The sequence below is a fragment of the Schistocerca nitens genome, chromosome 2, assembly GCF_023898315.1.
Source record: "Schistocerca nitens isolate TAMUIC-IGC-003100 chromosome 2, iqSchNite1.1, whole genome shotgun sequence".
NCBI lineage: Eukaryota > Metazoa > Arthropoda > Insecta > Orthoptera > Acrididae > Schistocerca > Schistocerca nitens.
In genome coordinates, this window is record NC_064615.1 from 500,250,861 (window position 1) to 500,274,461 (window position 23,601).

Here is a 23,601-nt window from a genome sequence, read left to right on the forward strand (position 1 = left end):
TGGGACATAGTGAAGGAGGAGACCGGTAGAACCAGACATGAAGAGACAAATAGCATTAAGAGTAAATGATACATTGGTGACAGATGTGTATAGTGTTGCAGAACTTTTCAACAAACATTTTATAACTGTTACTGAAAAGATGGGGTGCTAGGTTCTGTAGATGCCGCTATGGAATACCTCGGACCACACATTTCAAATAACTTCCATAATATGAAATTGACCCCCACTACCCCAGCAGAAGTAATGTCCATCATAAAATCTTTAAAATCAGAAACATCTAGTGGATATGAAGAAATATCAACAAAGTTACTTAAAGAATGTGATTCTGAGTTGAGTAACATAGTAAGCTATCTGTGTAAACAGTCGTTTATCAGTGCAATATTCTGTGTAAACAGTCGTTTATCAGTGCAATATTTCCTGCATGGTTGAAATATGATGAAGTTAAGCCACTATTTAAGAAGTGAGATCAAGAAATAGGATCAAATTTCCGCCCAATTTCACTTTTGTTAGCATTCTCAAAAATTTTAGAAAACTTAATGTACAATTGGCTTTATAACCATCTTATCACAAATAACAGTCAGGGAGTAGTAGCCGACCGAGGCAGAAGCAGCATCAGGGAAGTAACCGCTTTTGTGACATTTACGAGTTCCTAACTAGGAGCGAATTTTATTATATCATCTGTGTGCTTTAATAGTTTAGTTTCTTGAGTTTCTGCATTTAATTTAATATCTAGTAGCCACAGTTCTCGCGTTTTCGCTTGCGTCGAAAAGTAAACCGATTTTGTGGCATATTACAAGTTCCTAATCAGGCACAAATTATTTAGTTTCACCTGAGTGCTTCGGTAGTTAGGTTTTTGAATATCTGCGTATTACCAGACACACTTCGTGCGTTTTCGCCAGGGTCTACAGTAGAGTTGCTCAGCACGTGCCGATAGTACGTTTATCTGCGTAATTAAGTTTTCCACGGTCTTTAGTATAGACAGGGAATGCGATTGTTGTGTGCGGACGTGCCGATAGTCCGTTTATCTGCATAGTTTAGTTTTCCGTGGCCTTTAATATGGACAAGGACTGCGATTGCTGTGTGTGGATGTGAGCCGAGTTGGTGACACTTCGCTCTCAGCTTCAGGCTGTGATTGCTTCGGTTGCACAGCTTGAGGCTGCAGTGGATGGGAACCACTGTTGTGGGCTGGCCGTGCGGATCCAACGGACGTCCAGCACTTCCGTCCTCTGATAGGTCCTCACCGGTGGCCAACCCAATTTCTGCTCGCACTGGCTGACCCCCACCTGTGGTCGAGTGGGGAGGCCCCCCCCCCCCCCGGGGCGAAGCAGGTGGTGAAAGACTTCCCAGGCGGCCGCACGGAAGTCCTTCCCAGTTTGTCTGACATACAGGTTCAAGCTGCTGTCTGTTGCTGACACTGTCGCTGAGCCAGATACTGTCACCTGTCCTGTTTCAGAGGAAACTACTCAGCCTGCAGGATCCAGGCAATCACAGAGGGTGGGATTATTGGTAGTTGGGAGCTACAACGTTAGGCGCATTACGGGGCCCCTTAGGGACTTGGCTGACAAGAAGCGCAAGAAAACCAATGTGCACTCCGTGTGCATACCAGGTGGAGTCATTCCAGATGTGGAAAGTGTCCTCCTGGATGCCATGAAGAACACAGGGTGCAGCCAACTGCAGGTGGTTGCTCTCGTCGGTACCAATGATGTGTGTCACTTTGGATCAGAAGAGATTATCTCTGATTTCAAGCGACTAACAGAAGTGGTAAAGGCTGCTAGTCTTGCTTGCAAGATGAAAGCAGAGCTGATCATTTGCAGCATAGTCGACACGATCGATTGCGGACCTCTGGTGCAGAGCCGAGTGGAGGGTCTGAATCAGAGACTCCGACGGACTTGCGTCAAAGGGTGGTTGGGTTTCGGGTTCCGCTGAATAGGTCAGGTGTCCACTATACGCAGGAGGCGGCTACACGGGTAGCAGGGGCTGTGTGGAGTGGACGGGCCGTTTTTTTAGGTTAGAGGGTCTCGGGGAAAGGGCTTCAGTCACAGAGGGTGCAGGCTGAACACAGGAAAAACGTAGATACAGGAAGCATTGGTATAACAGTTGTAAATTGTCGTAGCTATTTTGGGAAAGTACCAGAGCTCCAGGCGCTAATAGAAAGCACCGATTCTCAAATCGTTCTAGGCAACGAAAGCTGCTTAAAGCCGGGCGACTCATCACATACAGTAAGCATGCTTCCCAAAAGACCTTGACGGACATCGAGAAGAAATGCAGCATCTCTGAAGCCCACAAGTGTGTGTTACCAATACACGCTTGCGATATGATACGAAACAGCTGATAACTAGTAGGATAGCAAAGCCGATGTCTGCTGAAGTAAGGATCTTATCACAACCAGTGTCAGGTATACAATCGGTGTCAGGTTACCCACATGGTTGACTTACATTCAAGGTCACCCACGCTCCCTCCCCAGAGCGAAACCACCAGAAACTGATCAAAGACACCCAGGGGAATCCCTCTTCCCGCCCACTCCCACAGGAACTACGCAATTCTGCGTGTTATATATTCGCAAAGTACATTTCGTTTTCGAAGAGAATCACGCGAAGAATAAAGTTTTGATTCCTGGATTTCCTCTGTCATGCATGCATCTCTTCAGAAAATATCTGAAATGATGCATTCAGGGGATATGCATATCACCAGAGCCACATATCGTGATGACACAAAGTTTCAGCTTGCGACAAAGAAGGGGTATATCCATCTGAATACTTGGATTTGTCAGAGAGACTCCACAAACTACTCTTAGCGACATAAACACATTCTCCAGTAAACTAACAATTACTGCCATAAAGGATGCACAATATGAGCATGCAGTGAATGTTTGACACGAGTTTGTCATCCCTAATGTGTACTAGCAAACATCATTGGGGAGTTACAGAGTGTATGCAATGCAGAGTAGGATCCAATGTTAAGACAAAAATAACACATGACAGCAATGGGGGATGTAACGTTACACAAGAAGAACAGATGACAGCATCGAGCTGTTGGCTGATGTTTACATGTTGCTCTTTTTTGAATGCAGGAGTCGCGGGGGACCTTGCCAGTGCACTCACGGGAAGGCCAAGGTCAATAACTCTCGAATGAGTGAGGAGGACTACAGGCCATCAAATGATTTAAGTTACAACATTTGCCTGGACATAAACAACCCCCATGAATATGCCATGCAACACAGTCTACAGTTCGGAGGGTTCTGATGGATGTCCCAATGGGAAGTGGTCAGACTGAAGGCAAAGATCCATGATGTGGCTGTGGGTGCTGGTGAGGGATATGGTCTGGAGGTAGAAGTGGAAAATCTCATCCTTACCGCCAGTGCAGAGGTTTCCTTCTACCTCCAAAGCGCCGAGTCTCGTGAAATGCTTACATCCTGAGGCTGTTAGCAACGCTGGGGAACAACCAAGTTTGTTTTTCCATTACAGAAACCTCCACCAGTGTCTCATGTTGCGGATGGAACTTATTAATATCATCCATGGGATCTCTTTCAAGCAGTAACCCTGCTTGTACAGGGTGTTTCAAAAATGACCGGTATATTTGAAACGGCAATAAAAACTAAACGAGCAGCGATAGAAATACACCGTTTGTTGCAATAGGCTTGGGACAACAGTACATTTTCAGGCAGACAAACTTTAGAAATTACAGTAGTTACAATTTTCAACAACAGATGGCGCTGCGGTCTGGGAAACTCTATAGTACGATATTTTCCACATATCCACCATGCGTAGCAATAATATGGCGTAGTCTCTGAATGAAATTACCCGAAACCTTTGACAACGTGTCTGGCGGAATGGCTTCACATGCAGATGAGATGTACTGCTTCAGCTGTTCAATTGTTTCTGGATTCTGGCGGTACACCTTGTCTTTCAAGTGTCCCCAGAGAAAGAAGTCACAGGGGTTCATGTCTGGCGAATAGGGAGGCCAATCCACGCCGCCTCCTGTATGTTTCGGATAGCCCAAAGCAATCACACGATCATCGAAATATTAATTCAGGAAATTAAAGACGTCGGCCGTGCGATGTGACCGGGCACCATCTTGCATAAACCACGAGGTGTTCGCAGTGTCGTCTAAGGCAGTTTGTACCGCCACAAATTCACGAAGAATGTCCAGATAGCGTGATGCAGTAATCGTTTCGGATCTGCAAAATGGGCCAATGATTCCTTTGGAAGAAATGGCGGCCCAGACCAGTACCTTTTGAGGATGCAGGGACGATGGGACTGCAACATGGGGCTTTTCGGTTCCCATATGCGCCAGTTCTGTTTATTGACGAAGCCGTCCAGGTAAAAATAAGCTTCGTCAGTAAACCGAATGCTGCCCACATGCATATCGCCGTCATCAATCCTGTGCACTATATCGTTAGCGAATGTCTCTCGTGCAGCATTGGTAGCGGCGCTGAGGGGTTGCCGCGTTTGAATTTTGTATGGATAGAGGTGTAAACTCTGGCGCATGAGACGATACGTGGACGTTGGCGTCATTTGGACCGCAGCTGCAACACGGCGAACGGAAACCCGAGGCCGCTGTTGGATCACCTGCTGCACTAGCTGCGCGTTGCCCTCTGTGGTTGCCGTACGCGGTCGCCCTACCTTTCCAGCACGTTCATCCGTCACGTTCCCAGTCCGTTGAAAGTTTTCAAACAGATCCTTTATTGTATCGCTTTTCGGTCCTTTGGTTACATTAAACCTCCGTTGAAAACTTCGTCTTGTTGCAACAACACTGTGTTCTAGGCGGTGGAATTCCAACACCAGAAAAATCCTCTGTTCTAAGGAATAAACCATGTTGTCTACAGCACACTTGCACGTTGTGAACAGCACACGCTTACAGCAGAAAGACGATGTACAGAATGGCGCACCCACAGACTGCGTTGTCTTCTATATCTTTCACATCACTTGCAGCGCCATCTGTTGTTGAAAATTGTAACTACTGTAATTTCGAAAGTTTGTCCGCCTGAAAATGTACTGTTGTCCCAAGCATATTGCAACAAACGGTGTATTTCTATCGCTGCTCGTTTAGTTTTTATTGCCGTTTCAAATATACCGATCATTTTTGAAACACCCTGTATGACTCATTCATTTAAATTTCAGACAGAGGGCTGCACGACATGTGATTTTGATGATAGCGAAGATAGCTTTTACTAATTAATGAATAATTCAGTTTTCGGCAAAGCCATAGATAATGTTACAGTGTATCGTGAAATTCATTTAGTTTACCAGTGGGATGGGCGCTATGGAACGTAGTCACACTGCCTTCAGTGAAAATGAGTCACTGTGGAGACGGCTAAGGTTTCAGTGCAGTTCACGAAGCCTGTCTATATTGTGTGTTCTGGACCTCTGACCTTCACATGCACCGCTCTCACTATAGCTCTTGCGAAGCCTAACATCAGTTACAAGCTATTTTATATGGATACACATAGTTACATCTACTGGATGAAAGGCTGTAATCCATTTGATGTAATTAGAGAGAATCAAGGTGGTCTCTACACGTGTGGATATATGGCCTATAATCCGTTTGGAATAACACTTCAAAACAGAAAGGTGATCGGTGTGATGAAAGAGTTACTGAATGGTTTGCAGATCAAGAAACTTGTGGGGCCCAGATCAAAGATATATGCATACCTTATTGATGCAGGTGCCACCCATATCGGCCTAAGGATGTGCATCAACCAGCATAAAAAGCTTTCATGACTGAAGTCTACAAAGAGGTGCCTCCTCGAGGGTGGTGTTGCTGCTCAGCATATGGTAATCTTTCGATTGAGATGTCATGAGGTAAATGTTACACTGCAGCTGATAGTTGGTATACCCCTTCAAGATGACAAAATCTGTGGGGACCGGATCTGTACCCTTCTGTACTCAAACATGTCATTGGATTGAGTGTGTGTTTGTGTATTTATCTGTAAATAGTTGATGTATGTATCTCTCTATCTCTATCTATCGATCTCTCTATCCCTCCATCGATCTCTCTATCCATCCATCGATCTCTCTATCCATCCATCGATCTCTCTATCCATCCATCGATCTCTCTATCCATCCATCAATCTCTCTATCCATCCATCGATCTCTCTATCCATCCATCGATCTCCCTATCCATCCATCGATCTCTCTATCCATCCATCGATCTCTCTATCCATCCATCGATCTCTCTATCCATCTATCTCTCTCTCTATCCATCTATCTCTCTCTCTCTATATATATCTCTCTCTCTATATATCTATCTCTCTCTCTCTATATCTATCTCTCTCTCTCTATATCTATCTCTCTCTATCTCTCTCTCTGTGTGTGTGTGTGTGTGTGTGTGTGTGTGTGTGTCCCCTTCGAGTGACTTCGATCAATTTCTTTGTGGAGGGAGTGTGGGTGACCTGGAATATAAGTTATCCAAGTGGGTAACCCGACACTGGATGTGTAACCTGATACTGAATGTGATAAGATCTTTATCTGGGCAGGAATTGTTTTGCTATCCTACTACTCAACAGATGCAGCACCGAGAGAGATTGCTAGTGGTTAGCAGAGTGGACTCGCATTCAGGACGACGACGGTTAAAACCCTAGTCTGGCCATCCAGTGATTTCCCTAAATCGCTTCAGGCAAATGCCGGGATGGTTTCTTTGAAAGGGCATGGCCGACTTCCTTCCCCATTCTTTCCTAATCTGATGAGACAGATGACCTCACTGTTTGGTACCCTCCCCAAAATCAATCAATCATCAATCAACAATCAATCAATCTTCCAGTCAATCACCAATCACCGGTCACCGGTGATTGATGATTTTTTTAGCATTCGGTGTCGGCAGGAGACAAATACAGAAATTTATGTGAATTGGTGTCATTTTGAAAAACATAAAAGCCAGGATGAAAATAAGACAATAGAATTTAAAGCTCACGCGTTATAGGGTTGTATTTTTAAGACTCGTATTGTGTTATTTCCTCCGTCATTCTAATGCTGGTTCTTGTTCATGTCAAAACTATGCCGAAGGCGACGCGACGTCAATCTCCTTCCTCATCTAACGCTTGAGCGTATCGGAGAAAAATGCTAGTTTTGTCGGATAATGCTGCAGCGTTTAAAGTCCAACAATTTCAAATACGGCACGCAGCTGTGAAAGTAGGCAGGCTTAGCTGAAAGCTGCCAGACTTGCAACACCTGGGCCCCTCCTGTACACGTGTGGGCCACAGCTGTGTCTCGCGCCGCGTGAAGCTGGCGGAGAGCAATACAGGAGCCTCAGCCGGCCACACAGCGCGCGTCTGGACCGCCTCGCTGCGTCTCACATGAGTGAAGGGCTTTTTGCCTTACGAGTGGCTCGTTGGTCTAGGGGTATGATTCTCGCTTAGGGTGCGAGAGGTCCCGGGTTCAAATCCCGGACGAGCCCATCTTTTTGTATCGTATTCCTTGCCACGTGCAAATTCCAAAATTGTTGCAGTTCACTAGAGCCGTTGGTAGCTTTGACTTACTGAGTGTCATTGTGCCTTTACAGTGACGACTGAGAGAACCGAGTGCTTGATTTCCAGTTTGCTTCCTGATATTGCTCTCGTCTCACTCTTCTTGAATTAACATACACCAGAAGAAGACCATACTGGCGTTTGTGTCTCTCAATATTTGAGCTTAAGCAATGATGATGATGATGATGATGTTGATGATGATGATGATGATGATGATGAAAAGATGAAACAAATGACGTGGAAACTGCTATTCATTTACTTGACAGGACTCATTTTTCCTAAAGGTCATGTTATTTTACGTCTCAGCTTTTAAGCATGGTAGTCGATTGGCTATTATTACAGGCTGCGAAATTGTGTTTTGCCCACATTATTCCCTTCTCATATAACAGACGTCTAAGATTTCCCATGTAAGTCTATTATTATTACTTTTATTAAAATTTTTCTGTAATTCCATTACGTCAGTACTGGGTCCAACGCTTCAGCATAACTTTCAATAAACTGTGAATCAGATAAATGCATCCCTAAAGCGTTTGTACAAAAGTTTGGAAAGTATCTGTGTCATACCATCAAGAACTTTACAAATTCATCATTTATGCGACATAAGATTGAAGAGTACATTCGCCATAATCAGCATTTCACTTAGATGTAATTCTCTTGTAAATACAGGTCTGCAGACTACGGCTGTACGACTACATAAATGGAGGCAGCGCTGAATCTTGTCTATCGCTTCACCTTTCGTAGTGAAGGATCTTTCACCTCTGTCTCGCCTAACCTCAACTTGGTGTGGTTTACCGGTTCCACCTGAGGACTCACGAACCGTGTCCTGTTTGTTACCAGCAGCAGGTACGGTCAACCGGCGAGTGAGCCCCTTCCCTGCTGGAATGTTTTTCACACTCGCGCGTGGGCTAAGCATCAGGAACACAACTGAAAAGCATCCTGTTTTAAACGAAGCCCTAAATGTTTTAGAATATCTTGCCTTTTTCGTGACTCTTTTTTTCTTCATGATACCGTATTCTCCGAAAGTTAGCTGCTAAATTTGGAAATTAAAATACGTAGAAATACAAAATCTCTTAACAAAATCTTGGTCATAGCCCTCTGAACGCCCTCCCCCCTCCATTTTCTCCGTGCCTCGACTGTTTTTGTAGACAGTGGGCAACTAGTTACCAGTATAAGGCTTGCCGAAATGAATGCTTTAACTTCCGTGGTTCTAAAAGAACACTTGTTACATCTTCGTCAGAGTACTCTCTCACTGAGTTGCCACCACCTGAATCTGCAAGACCTTAATATCAGGAAAAATGTAAGAAGTGTTAGTTGTGGCCAGAGGGCACCTACTTGCTCACTTGGTAGCGCATAAGGGCCGCTCGTCCTAGTCAATCGACTACCAAATTACACCCAAGAAATATGAGTGCAATGAGCAGCAGTCAAGTCAGCAACTGCGACCAGTTTCCCTCAGACGCCTCCGCGACAGAAGGCCTGTAGAGTCCCTCTAGTGAAACCGCAGCCTGCGTGCTACTCGTATCCACAGGCGTCACCCCGAAGTCCAGGATGGGATTTTGGTGGAGACTTATTACCTGTCATACATTGCGCATTTCACCCAGATCTCGCTACGCTGTAGAGGAAGAGAGAATGGGGATTTAAAACCATAACGCTTTTCAGAAATGTTGCGCTAAACACATTACTTGCATCATTTTCGTGGTTTTGTGGAATATGCAGTCTCTAGAGCTTGAACCATTGTCAAAAAAAGCCTTTAAAACCAGAAAAACACATTCCTTAGACAAAACTAATGGGGAAAACATACACCAGTAAATCTGCAGAATCTTCGTTTCCTTTTAAAACAAGAGTAACGTCTGTCTACTGTTGCTTAACGACTTTTGCTCCTCGTTTCAGAATAATTGTTTGTAAAAATATTGTATTTTTCAAGTGATTTGTGTTTCAAATGTGTGCGAAATCTTATGGGACTTAACTGCTAAGGTAATCAGTCCCTAAGCTTACATACTACTTAACCTAAATTATCCTAAGGACAAACACACACACACACACACACACACACCCGAGGGAGGACTCGAACCTCCGCCGGGACCAGCCGCACAGTCCATGACTGCAGCGCCCCAGACCGCTCTGCTAATCTATACATCGAAGAAGCAATGACAGAAATAAAAGAAATGTTCAAGAGGGGAATTAAAATTGAAGGTGAAAGGATATCAGTGGCTAGATTCGCTAGTGACGTTGCTATCCTGACTGACAGTGACGAAGAATTACATGTTTGCTGAATGGAATGACTAGTCTAATGAGTACACGATATGGATACAGGATATGGATCGAGAGTAAACTGAAGAAAGACTAAAGTAATGGTAAGTAGCAAAAATGAGAACAGCGACAAACTTATCAAAATTGGCGTTCACGAAGTAGATGAATTTAAGGAATTCTGCTATCTAGGCAGCAAACCATGGCGAACAGAGCAAGGAGGACATACAAAGCAGACTGGAACTGGCAAAAAGGGCATTCCTGGACAAGAGAAGTCTGCTAGTATTAAATATACGCCTTAATTTGAGAAAGAAATCTCTAGAAATGTATGTGTGGAGCAGAGGATTGTACTATAGTGGAACATAGACTGTGGGAAGACCGAAATAGATGATAATCTAAGCTACAGAATAATGTTGAAATTGAGGTGGTCTGACGAGGTAAGGAATGACGAGGTTCTCCGAATAATCACCGAGGAAAGGAATATATGGAAAACACTGACAAAAAGAAGGGACAGGATGGTAGGACATCTGTTAAGACATCAGGGAATAACTTCCATTCTACTAGAGGAAGCTATGGAGGGTAATAACTGTATAAGAAAACAGAGATTGGAATACATCCAGTAAATAACCGAGACGTAGGTTGCAAATTCAGACCCAAAAAAGGTGTGGCGTAGAGCCGAGAGATTCGTCAGACAGCCCGTGAACCCGTTTAGCCGGCATCCGTTTGACACTTTTCACCACAGGCTAAACCTAATATCGAGAAACGTGTTTAACTACATCTATATTGACTTTTGCGTCACCATAACATGCTCTACAAACTGTACGTGCTTGTATGTATCAAAATGAGATAGTGAATATAGTAGACACCATAAGGTCGTATATTTCATTACAAGACTTTTAAGAGGTATTAAAAAAATTCAAGTCAACTTCGTAAGCCGTTAAATTACTAGCTAATGCTTTCCCGTTTGGCAGACAAACATGTCATTATAGACAGTGAAGCTCAATTACAACTCGCTTACTCATATCACATCAGAAAGTAAGTACAGGATAGAATAAATTAAAAGAAAACAGTAACACGGAAGAAATAATACTTATATGTATGAAAGATAACGAAACATATATATCTTGTCTATAGCTCACCTGTGATTGACCGATGTGGGCTCATTAAGACAATATTGAAAAAATTAAAAATTGTCGCTAATGTTAAGTGAAAAGGCAGTGGGCTTTTTGCTAACTCTGCAAATGTTGTCCATAGAATCCAGGAGCAGCACAAAACGTATGGGCTCGTCCGGGATTTGAACCCGGGACCTCTCGCACCCGAAGCGAGAATCATACCCCTAGACCAACGAGCCACTACGTGAGTTTAATTATCGCAGAGAATTGTAGATGAAAACCAGACGGTGTGGAAAGCAGACAGTGCGGAAAAACTGCGGCGGCGTGGCTTGCTGAGCAATTACTTTCTTTTTTCCACCTCGCCTCACGGTCTGCACCTCCTTCCCTTCATAGAGCTGACTTATGATCATATCTGATTATTGCTCATGACTGTCTTAACGAGATGATCAAATAGAGGGTGATTCCATTATGAAGTTACAAACTTTCTGGAGTGATGGAAAAGGGTAAATGTATCAATCTGTGGTAAGAGACTCTGGTAGGGAAAGGACCGAGTGGAAAGTTATCAGCTAAAATCGTTGTGATATCTCTGCCAATAGACCTCTTCTACTGTAAGCTCATTGCTTTCCTTGTTTTGGGAGAAGGTAGTATCAACCAAACAAGGAAAAATGAAAACATGGGATCTAAAATGGATGTCTTAAGATCTATGAGCACTAGCTCAGTAGAAGAGAGATGTGTTTCACATTAGCAAAGATGAACAAGTGCCGGTAGCTCTTAAGGTATGCACTTTAGAGCCCATGTTTGCTGGGCATCTTTTCATATTTGGTCCATAGTACCTCCTTCCAAAATATGGAAAGCAAAGAGCTTGCAGTAGAGGATCAATGTCAGAGGCGTCAGAGCGATTTTCGCTTCCAACTTCCGACTCAGTCATTTCCGGACCAGGGTCCCTTAACTCAAATTAATGGCTTTACCTTTCTCCATCATCGCTGAAATTCTGCATCATCACAGAATCTCTCTTTCTAGAATGTCCGAAACATTCAGAGTAAAAATTAAATCGATGACAGAAGATGTCGAACTGAGTTCTTTGAGACAAGGAAATGAATGTTAATCTTTCTTTTAACGCAGACAAATTAAGTCTGTTTGTAGTTGCTTCTTATGCCCTAATCAAACACGCATACTTTCTGGACTCCTGGAACTTCCAATATATTATTGAACTGATTGTAAATTTTAATTGGTATCCTGAAGGAGAGTGTTGTTTTAGCAGTTAAACTGGTGGATATTTATCTGCACATAAAACTACCAGATTTCCTTGTGCAATGTGGCTAGGCAATTTTTGAACTAACAAATTGCGGTGATTACGATTGAAAGGCTAGTTTAGAGTCCTTGACCTTTTTTGGAGGCTCCAGGTGTAGTGAAAACTTAGGGGTAGAAATATCTAAATTTCTCTGACGAGGCGCTCTATGAGGAAAGCGAACTTATCCATTGTTCATAAATAGTGCTGTCTATTTCATTTTGTTGCAAAATTGCCGTTTTGGAAAACAAATAATTGTTTGAGCTGTGAAAGATCACTTCCACAGGTAACATACAGTATTTTGGATTTCTTAAAAGCAGGGGATTACGGCGTAGAAAGAGGGGTACACTGAACGAAGGCCCAAGGAGTCTGTACTACAATACAGTCTCTGACCTGCTCTTCAGGAACGAACGGACGTATACGAAGGCAGCCGGCCCTCTCACTGTGCTGTGTCCGCCCAAGGCCTGCATCTCTAGGGCGATAGCTGGACCGCAGGCTCCGGGGTACAGAGACTACGACAACTAACAGGTAGCCTCAGTGACGTCACTAGGTCTGTGCCACGCCTGGGCGAGTTCTATGACGATCTTACTGTAATTTTGGAAATACCGTTAAAGGTTAAAACAGATATGTTGAAACACCTCATGAACAAGTGTCTATTAGGTATTTAGACCATCATCGTCAACAGTCAAGTAAAATAGAAAACCCTCAGAGTTACTTAAGTGTCATTCACTGCGTAGAATGTTTACAACAAATATAAAGCCTTTATTAGCACTAGTGATGTTCATTACAAGTGGGGTAAGCAGTGACATTAACTCATATTTACTCAATCTGTGCATATGGTGCTTTAATGCAACAACCTGATTCAGTTTTCCAAACTGTCTTTGTAGCATTGCAGTTATTTCAAACATCTATATATGACGAAACTGAAAGTTCATTCCAAGCTACGCAAATCCAAGAGAAATGTCTAAACAGATTTGGCAACGATAGTTGACTATACTCGTTTCTCTGAGAGATGCACTGTGTTAAAGACGTGAAGGAAATCACCTGAGCCGCGCGGGATTAGCAGAGCGGTCTGGGCGCTGCAGTCATGGACTGTGCGGCTGGTCCCGGCGGAGGTTCGAGTCCGCCCTCGGGTGTGTGTGTGTGTGTGTGTGTGTGTGTGTGTGTGTGTTTGTCCTTAGAATAATTTAGGTTAAGTAGTGTGTAAGCTTAGGGACTGATTACCTTAGCAGTTAAGTCCCATAAGATTTCGCACACATTTGAAACACGAATCACTTGAAAAATACAATATTTTTACAAACAATTATTCTGAAACGAGGAGCAAAAGTCGTGTAAACAACAGTAGACAGACGTTACTCTTATTTTAAAAGGAAACGAAGATTCTGCAGATTTACTGGTGTATGTTTTCCCCATTAGTTTTGTCTAAGGAATGTGTTTTTCTGGTTTTAGAGGCTTTTTTTGACAATGGTTCAAGCTCTAGAGACTGCATATTCCACAAAACCACGAAAATGATGCAAGTAATGTGTTTAGCGCAACATTTCTGAAAAGCGTTATGGTTTTAAATCCCCATTCTCTCTTCCTCTACAGCGTAATGAGATCTGGGTGAAATGCGCAATGTATGACAGGTAACAAGTCCCCACCAAAATCCCATACTGGACTTCGGGGTGACGCCTGTGGATACGAGTAGCACGCAGGCTGTGATTTCACTAGAGGGACTCTACAGGCCTTCTGTCGCGGAGGCGTCTGAGGGAAACTGGTCGCAGTTGCTGACTTGACTGCTGCTCATTGCACTCATATTTCTTGGGTGTAATTTGGTAGTCGATTGACTAGGACGAGCCGGCCGCGGTGGCCGTGCGGTTCTGGCGCTGCAGTCCGGAACCGCGGGACTGATACGGTCGCAGGTTCGAATCCTGCCTCGGGCATGGGTGTGTGTGATGTCCTTAGGTTAGTTAGGTTTAAGTAGTTCTAAGTTCTAGGGGACTTATGACCTAAGATGTTGAGTCCAATAGTTCTCAGAGCCATTTGAACCATTTGACTAGGACGAGCGGCCCTTATGCGCTACCAAGTGAGCAAGTAGGTGCCCTCTGGCCACAACTAACACTTCTTACATTTTTCCTGATATTAAGGACTTGCAGATTCAGGTGGTGGCAACTCAGTGAGAGAGTACTCTGACGAAGATGTAACAAGTGTTCTTTTAGAACCACGGAAGTTAAAGCATTCATTTCGGCAAGCCTTATACTGGTAACTAGTTGCCAACTGTCTACAAAAACAGTCGAGGCACGGAGAAAATGGAGGGGGGTAGGGCGTTCAGAGGGCTATGACCTGATTTTGTTATGAGATTTTGTATTTCTACGTATTTTAATTTCCAAATTTAGCAGCTAACTTTCGGAGAATACGGTATCTTGAAGAAAAAAAAGAGTCACGAAAAAAGGCAAGATATTCTAAAACATTTAAGGCTTCGTTTAAAACAGGATGCTTTTCAGTTGTGTTCCTGAAGCTTAGCCCACGCGCGAGTGTGAAAAACATTTCAGCAGGGAAGGGGCTCACTCGCCGGTTGACCGTACCTGCTGCTGGTAACAAACAGGACACGGTTCGTGAGAGACTGATAACGACAGCAGTTGAGTCCCATAGTGCTCAGAGCCACGGTTCGTGAGTACTCAGGTGGAACCGGTAAACCACACCAAGTTGAGGTTAGGCGAGACAGAGGTGAAAGATCCTTCACTACGAAAGGTGAAGCGATAGACAAGATTCAGCGCTGCCTCCATTTATGTAGTCGTACAGCCGTAGTCTGCAGACCTGTATTTACAAGAGAATTACATCTAAGTGAAATGCTGATTATGGCGAATGTACTCTTCAATCTTATGTCGCATAAATGATGAATTTGTAAAGTTCTTGATGGTATGACACAGATACTTTCCAAACTTTTGTACAAACGCTTTAGGGATGCATTTATCTGATTCACAGTTTATTGAAAGTTATACTGAAGCGTTGGACCCAGTACTGACGTAATGGAATTACAGAAAAATTTTAATAAAAGTAATAATAATAGACTTACATGGGAAATCTTAGACGTCTGTTATATGCGAAGGGAATAATGTGGACAAAACACAATTTCGCTGCCTGTAATAATTGCCAATCGACTACCATGCTTAAAAGCTGAGACGTAAAATAACATGACCTTTAGGAAAAATGAGTCTTGTCAAGTAAATGAATAGCAGTTTCCACGTCATTTGTTTCATCTTTTCATCATCATCATCATCAACATCATCATCATCATCATCATTGCTTAAGCTCAAATATTGAGAGACACAAACGCCAGTATGGTCTTCTTCTGGCGTATGTTAATTCAAGAAGAGTGAGACGAGAGCAATATCAGGAAGCAAACTTGAAGTCAAGCACTCGGTTCTCTCACTCGTTACTGTAAAGGCACAATAACACTCAGCAAGTCAAAGCTACCAACGGCTCTAGTGAACTGCAACAATTTTGGAATTTGCACGTGGCAAGGAATACGATACAAAAAGATGGGCTCGTCCGGGATTTGAACCTGGGACCTCTCGCACCCTAAGCGAGAATCATACCCCTAGACCAACGAGCCGCTCGTAAGGCAAAAAGCCCTTCACTCACGTGATACGCAGCGAGGCGGTCCAGACGCGCGCTGTGTGGCCGGCTGAGGCTCCTGTATTGCTCTCCGCCAGCTTCACGCGGCGCGAGACACAGCTGTGGCACACACGTGTACAGGAGGGGCCCACGTGCTGCGAGTCTGGCAGCTTTCAGCTAAGCCTGCCTACTTTCACAGCTGCGTGCCGTATTTGAAATTGTTGGACTTTAAACGCTGCAGCATTATCCGACAAAACTAGCATTTTTCTCCGATACGCTCAAGCGTTAGATGGGGAAGGAGATTGACGTCGCGTCGCCTTCGGCATAGTTTTGACATGAACAAGAACCAGCATTAGAATGACGGAGGAAATAACACAATACGAGTCTTAAAAATACAACCCTATAACGCGTGAGCATTAAATTCTATTGTCTTATTTTCACCCTGGCTTTTATGTTTTTCAAAATGACACCAATTCACATAAATTTCTGTATTTGTCTCCTGCCGACACCGAATGCTAAAAAAATCATCAATCACCGGTGACTGGTGATTGATGATTGATTGGATGATTGATTGATTGTTGATTGATGATTGATTGATTTTGGGGAGGGTACCAAACAGTGAGGTCATCTGTCTCATCAGATTAGGAAAGAATGGGGAAGGAAGTCGGCCATGCCCTTTCAAAGAAACCATCCCGGCATTTGCCTGAAGCGATTTAGGGAAATCACTGGATGGCCAGACTAGGGTTTTAACCGTCGTCGTCCTGAATGCGAGTCCACTCTGCTAACCACTAGCAATCTCTCTCGGTGCTGCATCTGTTGAGTAGTAGGATAGCAAAACAATTCCTGCCCAGATAAAGATCTTATCACATTCAGTATCAGGTTACACATCCAGTGTCGGGTTACCCACTTGGATAACTTATATTCCAGGTCACCCACACTCCCTCCACAAAGAAATTGATCGAAGTCACTCGGAGGGGACCCACACACACACACACACACACACACACAGTGTGCAATCAGGTGATCATACTCACTCACACGTAACTACAGCACGTGTTCGTCCCACTATTACACACACACACACACACACACACACACACACACACACACAGAGAGAGAGAGAGAGAGAGAGAGAGAGAGAGAGAGAGAGATACATACATACATCAACTATTTACAGATAAATACACAAACATACACTCAATCCAATGAAAAGTTTGAGTACAGAAGGGTACAGATCCGGTCCCCACAGATTTTGTCATCTTGAAGGGGTATACCAATTACCAGCTGCAGTGTAACATTTACCTCATGACATCTCAATCGAAAGATTACCTGGTGCACCATATGCTGAGCAGCAACACCACCCTCGAGGAGGCACCTCTTTGTAGACTTCAGTCATGAAAGCTTTTTATGCTGGTTGATGCACATCCTTAGGCCGATATGGGTGGCACCTGCATCAATATGGTATGCATATATCTTTGATCTGGGCCCCACAAGTTTCTCGATCTGCAAACCATTCAGTAACTCTTTCATCACACCGATAACCTTTCTGTTTTGAAGCGTTATTCCAAACGGATTATATGCCATATATCCACACGTGTAGAGACCTTCTTGATTCTCTCTAATTACTTCAAATGGATTACAGCCTTTCATGCAGTAGATGTAACTATGTGTATCCATATAAAATAGCTTGTAATTGATGTTAGGCTTCGCAAGAGCTATAGTGAAAGCGGTGCATGTGAAGGTCAGAGGTCCAGAACACACAATATAGACAGGCATCGTGAACTGCACTGAAACCTTAGCCGTCTCCACAGTGACTCATTTTCACTGAAGGCAGTGTGACTACGTTCCATAGCGCCCATCCCACTGGTAAACTAAATGAATTTCACGATACACTGTAACATTATCTATGGCTTTGCCGAAAACTGAATTATTCATTAATTAGTAAAAGTTATTTTCGCTATCATCAAAATCACATGTCGTGCAGCCCTCTGTCTCAAATTTAAATGAATGAGTCATAGAAATAGGGTTAGTGCTTGAAAGAGATCCCATGGATGATATTAATAAGTTCCATCCGCAACATGAGACACTGGTGGAGGTTTCTGTAATGGAAAAACAAACTTGGTTGTTCCCCAGCGTTGCTAACAGCCTCAGGATGTAAGCATTTCACGGGACTCGGCGCTTTGGAGGTAGAAGGAAACCTCTGCAATGGCGGTAAGGATGAGATTTTCCACTTCTACCTCCAGACCATATCCCTCACCAGCACCCACAGCCACATCATGGATCTTTGCCTTCAGTCTGACTACTTCGCATTGGGACATCCATCAGAACCCTCCGAACTGTAGACTGTGTTGCATGGCATACTCATGGGGTTGTTTATGTCCAGGCAAATGTTGTAACTTAAATCATTTGATGGCCTGTAGTCCTCCTCACTCATTCGAGAGTTATTGACCTTGGCCTTCCCGTGAGTGCACTGGCAAGGTCCACCGCGACTCCTGCATTCAAAAAAGAGCAACATGTAGACATCAGCCAACAGCTCGATGCTGTCATCTGTTCTTCTTGTGTAACGTTACCTCCCCCATTGCTGTCATGTGTTATTTTTGTCTTAACATTGGATCCTACTCTGCATTGCATACACTCTGTAACTCCCCAATGATGTTTGCTAGTACACATTAGGGATGACAAACTCGTGACAAACATTCACTGCATGCTCATATTGTGCATCCTTTATGGCAGTAATTGTTAGTTTACTGGAGAATGTGTTTATGTCGCTCAGAGTAGTTTGTGGAGTCTCTCTGACAAATCCAAGTATTCAGATGGATATACCCCTTCTTTGTCGCAAGCCGAAACTTTGTGTCATCACGATATGTGGCTCTGGTGATATGCATATCCCCTGAATGCATCATTTCAGATATTTTCTGAAGAGATGCATGCATGACAGAGGAAATCCAGGAATCAAAACTTTATTCTTCGCGTGATTCTCTTCGAAAACGAAATGTACTTTGCGAATATATAACACGCAGAATTGCGTAGTTCCTGTGGGAGGGGGCGGGAAGAGGGATTCCCCTGGGTGTCTTTGATCAGTTTCTGGTGGTTTCGTTCTGGGGAGGGAGCGTGGGTGACCTTGAATGTAAGTCAACCATGTGGGTAACCTGACACCGATTGTATACCTGACACTGGTTGTGATAAGATCCTTACTTCAGCAGACATCGGCTTTGCTATCCTACTAGTTATCAGCTGTTTCGTATCATATCGCAAGCGTGTATTGGTAACACACACTTGTGGGCTTCAGAGATACTGCATTTCTTCTCGATGTCCGTCAAGGTCTTTTGGGAAGCATGCTTACTGTATGTGATGAGTCGCCCGACGTTTACCTGTCCACGTATCAGCGCTGCTATCCTACTGACGACTGTGCCCGAATACGCCGCCATGTAAGTGAAAGGCTGTTCGAATGACAGACGGAGACACGGATGTAGGCCAAAGCGGACAATATTATGCTATGACGAATATTCACCTGGATATCAACGCAAAATGACAGCGTCATGAACCACATGACATATGCATATGCATCTGGTGCCACATACGTCCAGAAATCTGCGGAGAACTCGTTGAATCCACACCACACAAAATCGCTGCCGTATTGAATTCCAAAAGTGGATCAGCACACGCTATGTGGTTGGTCTAATGTTTTGGCTCATGTATTCGCAGATACTAAGAAACTCGGATATTGCCAAAGGCTGGAAGGCGTCCATAAATGTCCAGCAGAAGTCAGCCTTGCCCAGTACTCTGTTGGTATTTCACCTGTCCACACGGCCATTTTGCTGCATTACCATGAACTTTTCTAAATGAAGAAAGATTGTCAATGAAAGTGGGTATATACCAAAAGCAATATTTTACTCTGAACCTGACTATATTGCGAATCTCTGCAAACAGGGAAGCTGAAACCGCTTCCCATGTGCGCACTTCACACAAGAAATTCTTACAAAAGTTCATTTATAACACTTTTTGTGCTTATGAATGAACTGTCTTAAATCTCTCCTCTTACAATGGAAATACGTACAGTTCGAACGGACCTGTATCGTTCATGTTTTTGTAAAATATACCTATTTATCTTGGGGAATAATACGATGTTCAACGTTCTTTTCCGTTGGCAGCCTGATCAACAGGAAAGTTAAGAAAAATTACAAACATTGTTGAAACGTGGGACTTAGGGAAAGCAGGAAAGGTGTGGACGGGGCCTAACCAGTTACTGTCGGTTGCACAGAAAACACACACACTTTATTTTTTAAAAAATCAAAACCCTCAACAATCATTTTTAAAAAGATTTTACTACACTGGCGGCTGAAAACCTTATTAGAAGAATTGCTAGTTATTGTCGGCTGAAGGCCACAAGTAATGTTACACACAATCAACGGCTAAAGGCCTGATTGAGAAGGTGCAAAATTATTCGTCGGCTGAAGGCCAGAAGCAATTTCAAAAATACGCAGTGGCTGAAGGCCTGAATTACCAATAAGGTGGACAGTTACACGTTAAAAATACCGAAAACCCTTTTAGCAATCTTAATAATTGTAACAAGTTGCAGTGATGGCTGAAGGCCTTATCAAGACAGAACTGAAACTATTTGTCGACTGAAAGCCACAAGCAACGTTACAATCAATTAATGGCTGAAGGCCTGATTAAGAAAGGAATCAAAACTATTGGGGACTGAAGGCCACAAGCAATTTTCAGAATACTCAATGGCTGAAGGCCTGAATTACAAGTAAGGAAGGCAGTTGCATGTTAAAATACTAAAAACCTTTTAAAACAGACTTAACGAACTGTAACAGGCTATAATGACGGTTGCAGGCCTTATTAAGAGAAAATTGAAAATAACTTGTCGCCTGAAGGCCACAAGCAGTGTTGCAAACAATTAACGGCTGAAGGCCGGAATTACAAGTGGGGAAGGCAATAACATGTTAAAACAGTAGGGTAAATTTTAAACAATTATGACAACTTGTCCAAATAAGATGGAGTGAACCACAGACTGTGCTCCCCGGATCGACGTGAGGAAGGTGACTACAGCTGTGTAAGTGGTGAGACAGGCAGCCAAGCATTGTTCTCGTGTAACAGTATAGCAACTCACTCCAGGGGTAGCTTAAGCGCCGACCGACAGACCAACCAATCCACCTAATGTCCGATCACTGGTACAACGATGGGATATGGGCAAGGGCGAAGAGACGGACAGCACCACCTCTTCAGAAACACACCCAAGGCCGAAGGAAACATTCAGACGTCCTCGGTTCCTGTCGTCAGCTACAGCCCATCAGTCCGACAGTGCCTCCACGTCGCCAGCTGTCCCGGCTTGCCCTAGCGCTGCGGACCTCCTCGCTGCTCCTTCCCAAGCCGAACTCCCTCGCACACACGACAACCCAGAACGCAGACAGAATATAAATAACTGCACATTAAAAACCACACAGGATACACATGGATCGCCAAAGACAATTCCACAATGTCTCAAACAATACTAAAACCAGTCACTGTGAAACAACACGGACGAATTATAAGTCGGCACAAACACAGAGAAGCGAGAAGCGGTAGGAAAACCAAGTGAAAGTCGTCCGCTGCGACGACCGACCGAACGACCAAACAAGGGTCGTCCCCACTCAAGATCATTTGATCTTAGTCTAAATTGTCAGCTGACGACTTGTTGCCATGAGGGCAGTTCGACAGGCGGACATACACACACAGATGAAAGTTGCATTACTCGAATATCACTGTCCATTCGACTAAAACTCGCTGAATCCGGTCCTTGACGTGGTCGTGCACTCTCGCGACCACATCCTTCCGTCGAAAAGTGCATGTGTGTCGCCAGCGGTCGGGTGAGTACTGGCTGTCCGGCTCTCACTGCTGCTCTGTCCCAACGCAACTCCCTGGACACACGACGACCCAGAAAGAGTAGAGGCCGCTCCAAAGATGGTACTACAGTACTCGCTATCGATAAGCGCTGGTGCTGCCACTCACGGACAGACAAGGCGAGCATACGTAGTGGCGCGAGTGAACACACCAAGAAAATGAGACGCCACTATCACTAATACAAGATGCCAAGCTATGAACAGCATCAATGTGAGCCGCACACGTTCAGTTGTTTTAGGTAGCATTCTCTATGTGGCATCTTTCTTCACCATAACGTACGGATCGCCTTATTGTAAGCGCAAGTATGGCGGGTATTGGACTCAATAAGTCACACTCCTGGCCTTATGCTGTTCTTCACCAAATTAAATTTGCTTCTCGATAATGCTCACAGTTTAGTAGCATATCATAGTCAACGGACTTGACTCACTGAATACACCCCTCCCCTTCAGATCACGGCACTTAAGTGACATCGATGCTCCTCGGGTAACTGTCAAGAATGCCACGCGATGTTTGCAACTTTGCCTACGTCTTTCCGCGAAAGGAGAGCGGAGGTGGTGGCGTCCTGACCACTAGACTTTTGCGCCGTGTCCTCGATTAAATTTCACATCTCTCCGCCGTGTGCCTGCCGGAGTGAATGAGCGGCTCTAGGCGCTAGAGTCTGGAATCGCGCGACTGCTACGGTCGCAGGTTCGAATCCTGCCTCGGGCATGCATGTGTGCGATGTCCTTAGGTTAGTTAGGTTTAAGTAGTTCTACGTTCTAGGGGACTGATGACCTCAGATGTTAAGTCCCATAGTGCTGAGCCATTTTTCTCTCCGCAGTGTCTCAAGGAGTGAGGGCGCGTGACACTGTTGGCTGTGGTCCGTTCATCAAGTGGGAACGTTAAGCTCGATGTCCCCTTTCATGCTGGCACCGAATCTCACCTTCTCCCTTCTCTGATTATCATACATCGCACTACACACACCGATTTCAGTCTTCTGCACGTATCAGATACACTTAACACACGTCTCACATAACGAAAGGTCAGGATGAAAATAAGACAATAGAATTTAATGCTCACGCGTTATAGGCTTGTATTGTTAAGACGGGTGTTGTCATATTTCCTCCGTCATCCTAATGCTGGTTCTTGTTCATCTCAAAAGTAAGCCGAAGGCGACGCGACGTCAAACTATCAATCTCCTTCCTCATCTAATGCTTGAGCATAGCAGAGGAAAATGCTAGTTTTTTCGGATAATGCTGCAGCGTTGAATGCCCAACAATTTCAAATACGGCCCGCAGCTGTGAAAGTAGGCAGGCTTAGCTGAAAGCTGCCAGACTCGCAGCACGTGAGCCCCTCCTGTACACGTGTGCAGCACAGCTGTGTTTCGCCTTACGTGAAGCTGGCGGAGCGCAACACAGGGGCCGCTGGCGGCCGCAGAGCGCGCACCGCGTTCTGAGCGCGTCTGGACCGCCTCGCTGCGTCTCACATGAGTGAAAGGCTTTTTGTTTCACCAGCGGCTCGTTGGTCTAGGGGTATGATTCTCGCTTAGGGTGCGAAAGGTCCCGGGTTCAAATCCCGGACGAGCCCATATTTTTGTGTCATATTCCTTGCTACTGCACCAAATTCCAAAATTGATGCAGTTCACTAAAGCCGTTGGTAGCTTTGACTTACTGAGTGTTTTTGTGCCTTTACAATGACTACTGGGAGAACCGAGTGCTTCCTGATACTGCTGTCGTCTCACTCTTCCTGAATTAACATACACCAGAAGAAGACCATATTGGTGTTTGTGCCTCTCAATACTTGTGCTTAAGCAAAGATGATGATGATGATGATGATAGTAATGAAAAGCTGTAATAAATGACTTGAAAACTGTTGTTCAAAAAATGGTTCAAATGGCTCTGAGCACTATGGGACTTAACATCTGTGTTCATCAGTCCCCTTGAATTTAGAACTACTTAAACCTAACTAACCTAAGGACATCACACACATCCATGCCCGAGGCAGCATTCGAACCTGCGACCGTAGCGGTC

The 23,601-nt window shown here is 44.2% G+C and overlaps 4 non-coding genes across 4 annotated transcripts; 2 read left to right on the plus strand and 2 right to left on the minus strand.

The window, feature by feature from the left end:
* The first annotated feature begins 7,320 nt into the window (after window positions 1-7,320).
* On the plus strand, window positions 7,321-7,392 carry Trnap-agg (transfer RNA proline (anticodon AGG)). Its single transcript has one exon. It is a non-coding gene; the product is annotated as a tRNA-Pro (tRNA).
* A 3,593-nt stretch (window positions 7,393-10,985) lies between these two features.
* Window positions 10,986-11,057, minus strand: Trnap-cgg (transfer RNA proline (anticodon CGG)). Its single transcript has one exon. It is a non-coding gene; the product is annotated as a tRNA-Pro (tRNA).
* Window positions 11,058-15,629: 4,572 nt separating this feature from the next.
* Trnap-agg (transfer RNA proline (anticodon AGG)) lies at window positions 15,630-15,701 on the minus strand. The gene has a single exon. It is a non-coding gene; the product is annotated as a tRNA-Pro (tRNA).
* Window positions 15,702-23,086: 7,385 nt separating this feature from the next.
* Trnap-agg (transfer RNA proline (anticodon AGG)) lies at window positions 23,087-23,158 on the plus strand. The gene has a single exon. It is a non-coding gene; the product is annotated as a tRNA-Pro (tRNA).
* The last annotated feature ends 443 nt before the right edge of the window (window positions 23,159-23,601 follow it).